Consider the following 5,000-nt stretch of genomic DNA (forward strand, 5'->3'; position numbering starts at 1 on the left):
TTGCATATACCGGGATCCTGATACAAACCACAATTTGCAGAAAAATTTTCAGAGTTCTCAATAATTCGAATTTTATAACAGGATAGAATAGCCTACCAGGTGGATTTTTGAACAGGAGAATATAACATACCAGGAGATGGCACGTTCTCGCGTGCCACCTCCTTGCGCATCATATGATCCTGTTACAAATCTAGTTTTACGGGAAAAATTTTTGCGGTCCCTGTAATTTGGATTTTTGAACAGGAGAATATAACTTACCAGGAGGTAGTACGCGAGAACGTGCCACCTCCTCGCAAGTAATATGATCCTGTTACAAATCCAGTTTTACGGGAAAAATTTTTGCGGTCCCTGTAATTTGGATTTTTGAACAGGAGAATATAACATACCAGGAGATGGCACGTTCTCGCGTGCCACCTCCTTGCGCATCATATGATCCTGTTACAAATCTAGTTTTACGGGAAAAATTTTTGCGGTCCCTGTAATTTGGATTTTTGAACAGGAGAATATAACATACCAGGAGATGGCACGTTCTCGCGTGCCACCTCCTTGCGCATCATATGATCCTGTTACAAATCCAGTTTTACGGGAAAAAATTTCGCGGTCCCTGTAATTTGGATTTTTGAACAGGAGAATATAACTTACCAGGAGGTAGTACGCGAGAACGTGCCACCTCCTCGCAAGTAATATGATCCTGTTACAAATCCAGTTTTACGGGAAAAATTTTTGCGGTCCCTGTAATTTGGATTTTTGAACAGGAGAATATAACATACCAGGAGATGGCACGTTCTCGCGTGCCACCTCCTTGCGCATCATATGATCCTGTTACAAATCTAGTTTTACGGGAAAAATTTTTGCGGTCCCTGTAATTTGGATTTTTGAACAGGAGAATATAACATACCAGGAGATGGCACGTTCTCGCGTGCCACCTCCTTGCGCATCATATGATCCTGTTACAAATCCAGTTTTACGGGAAAAAATTTCGCGGTCCCTGTAATTTGGATTTTTGAACAGGAGAATATAACTTACCAGGAGGTAGTACGCGAGAACGTGCCACCTCCTCGCAAGTAATATGATCCTGTTACAAATCCAGTTTTACGGGAAAAAATTTCGCGGTCCCTGTAATTTGGATTTTTGAACAGGAGAATATAACATACCAGGAGATGGCACGTTCTCGCGTGCCACCTCCTTGCGCATCATATGATCCTGTTACAAATCCAGTTTTACGGGAAAAAATTTCGCGGTCCCTGTAATTTGGATTTTTGAACAGGAGAATATAACTTACCAGGAGGTAGTACGCGAGAACGTGCCACCTCCTCGCAAGTAATATGATCCTGTTACAAATCCAGTTTTACGGGAAAAATTTTTGCGGTCCCTGTAATTTGGATTTTTGAACAGGAGAATATAACATACCAGGAGATGGCACGTTCTCGCGTGCCACCTCCTTGCGCATCATATGATCCTGTTACAAATCTAGTTTTACGGGAAAAATTTTTGCGGTCCCTGTAATTTGGATTTTTGAACAGGAGAATATAACATACCAGGAGATGGCACGTTCTCGCGTGCCACCTCCTTGCGCATCATATGATCCTGTTACAAATCCAGTTTTACGGGAAAAAATTTCGCGGTCCCTGTAATTTGGATTTTTGAACAGGAGAATATAACATACCAGGAGATGGCACGTTCTCGCGTGCCACCTCCTTGCGCATCATATGATCCTGTTACAAATCTAGTTTTACGGGAAAAATTTTTGCGGTCCCTGTAATTTGGATTTTTGAACAGGAGAATATAACATACCAGGAGATGGCACGTTCTCGCGTGCCACCTCCTTGCGCATCATATGATCCTGTTACAAATCCAGTTTTACGGGAAAAAATTTCGCGGTCCCTGTAATTTGGATTTTTGAACAGGAGAATATAACTTACCAGGAGGTAGTACGCGAGAACGTGCCACCTCCTCGCAAGTAATATGATCCTGTTACAAATCCAGTTTTACGGGAAAAATTTTTGCGGTCCCTGTAATTTGGATTTTTGAACAGGAGAATATAACATACCAGGAGATGGCACGTTCTCGCGTGCCACCTCCTTGCGCATCATATGATCCTGTTACAAATCCAGTTTTACGGGAAAAAATTTCGCGGTCCCTGTAATTTGGATTTTTGAACAGGAGAATATAACTTACCAGGAGGTAGTACGCGAGAACGTGCCACCTCCTCGCAAGTAATATGATCCTGTTACAAATCCAGTTTTACGGGAAAAAATTTCGCGGTCCCTGTAATTTGGATTTTTGAACAGGAGAATATAACATACCAGGAGATGGCACGTTCTCGCGTGCCACCTCCTTGCGCATCATATGATCCTGTTACAAATCCAGTTTTACGGGAAAAAATTTCGCGGTCCCTGTAATTTGGATTTTTGAACAGGAGAATATAACTTACCAGGAGGTAGTACGCGAGAACGTGCCACCTCCTCGCAAGTAATATGATCCTGTTACAAATCCAGTTTTACGGGAAAAATTTTTGAGTTGTCATAAATGTAAAATTCATTTCAAGGTTACCATAACTTAGGAGAAAACATAAATTGATGGATCGATTTCTCTTATGTATGTCGTGGAGGAGGAATAATGGTAGGATTTTATTGAATACAAATTGAATTTCTATTAAAGTTAAATATTTATTTTCATTATTATTATTTATACATGGAAAATTACACATTATAATTATACAACGTAATGCTGGATGATATAGTACATTATACATATGTAATTTTGTGTTTTAAAGTGTTATTTTAGGTATTGTTTTAGCAAATAATTGTATTTTGCAATTATGTACATCATTTCCAGCTTTTGCAATCCTCTTGATTGTTTCAGTGCTGTGTGGATACCCAAAGATTATTTTTGATGATTTTTAAGCGTTTCCATCCTTTTGATAATATTTCATAGTGCTTTTATGCAATCTTATTCTTGATCTCCAGCGTTGACTGTCTTTATATACTCTCAAAATGGTTGGATGATTTTCTTTGTATAATCTAAAAGAATGTCCAATAAGCTAATCGCTTATTTATATTTCCTGTAAATCAGAAAACATTTTTTTAGAATTATGTTAATCTTTTCAAATGAGTTAAAGGATTATTACCTGCATATATTATCTGCTTACTTTTGTTAAATGTGCCACTGAGTGCACTAAATTTAAACATTACTATCACTAATAATACTTCCCTGTATAATAAGTACATTGAGATAATATAAAACTAATAAGTAGTGTAATTTTATTTTTATTAAGAAGGAAGTTCATTATATGCCATTTATGGTTTTAATTTTATCTTGATAAATATAAGAAGGAAAAAAATCTATTACAAATACATTTTATTATTTTATTAATGACATTCGCTGCAAGATGCTGACAATAAAATAGGATCGAAATTTAATTTGTTACATTTAATATATATATATATATATATATATATATATATATATATATATATATATATAATATATAATTTATATGTATATATATATATAATATATAATAATATATATGTATATATATATATATATATATTAAGCAATAGTTTCGTTCATATATCATGTATATAAAACCGTAATATTTACAAGTATGGATTAATTGAAAATAAATGATTTGACAATATTCTTGTAATAATAAAAATGAACAATTATTACATAAAGGTAATTCTTTATTATTAGTAAGCGCGATTACTGCAGCGTACAAATACGTCAGTAGTCCAGTTTTTATTTTAATCTTTCTCTTTCTATCTTTCTCTCTCTCTCTCTCTCTCTCTCTCTCTCTCTCACATTCTCTCGCTCGCTTAGCATTTTCCTTTTTTCTTTTTTGTTTGTTTAAAACAGTATGCATTAAACGTCAAATCCAACAGCTCACTAATAATATATCGCCCCCTTTGAAAAATATAAATATCAAGCACAAGCAATCACCTTTCAATTTTTGGCTACATTATAACTTTCGTATTTTTTCGTAGCTCTTTTCGTATTCAATTTTCTTCCTTCCATAAAGCCAAATGGTCTCTCGTTGACTCTTAAAATTAATGACTATATATACATATATATATACATATATATATATACATATGTATATATATATATGTATACATATGTATACATATATATATGCATGTATATATTATAATTTTTAGTTTTTTGTTTTTTTTTTCTTTTTTTTTCGTTTTTTTTTTCTTTTTTTTTTATTGTTTCTCATCATTATTAATCTCCTCGTCGTCGTCGTCGTCGTCGTCGTCGTAGTCGTCGTCATCGTCATCGTCGTGAACTTATTACAGCTACTCCTCACACCTCAAATCTTATTAAAGTCATTTTATGGCGTATAGTGTTTTCATATTCAATATTGTCAAATCGGACCATAACTGAGAGACACCGGCGGCTCACAGCTTTTTCTACTTCTCACCGTTTCACGACAATATATTTTAATTAATGAATGAATGAATGAATGAATGAATGAATGAATGAATGTATGTATTAATTAATTAATTAATTAATCAATTAAATAGATTTACAGTAGAGCGAATATAATAAGTGACACTCTTCGGATACCACAGTTGACGGATTTTATCTTTTGTCTTTTGCTTTTTTTTTTTCTTAAGTCCCTACTAAAAAAAACTTTTAAGGGACAATGAACTGTCTAATTGAAACTTGACAAAATTCACAATTTCATATTGTCCAATGGAAAATATACATACATTATCTTTTTTTTCTTTTTTTTCGAATGACCGTAGAAAGTTGAAGAAAATTCGATATGTCGCATAATTTTTTTCGTTTCTAATGTTAATCAATATGCTTTTTACTGTATATGTGTGTGCGTGTGTATGTATGTATGTATGTATATATGTGTGTATAGGTGTACGTGTATCTCTCTGTCTGTATGTCTAATCATACAAAAATATGAAGGGTCTATCTAATCTGATTAAATTTATATTAAAACATTTTAAAAACAAAATATTTCGACGTTACTTTTACAC

This window comes from Vespa crabro, chromosome 13 (assembly GCF_910589235.1).
Source record: "Vespa crabro chromosome 13, iyVesCrab1.2, whole genome shotgun sequence".
Taxonomy (NCBI): domain Eukaryota; kingdom Metazoa; phylum Arthropoda; class Insecta; order Hymenoptera; family Vespidae; genus Vespa; species Vespa crabro.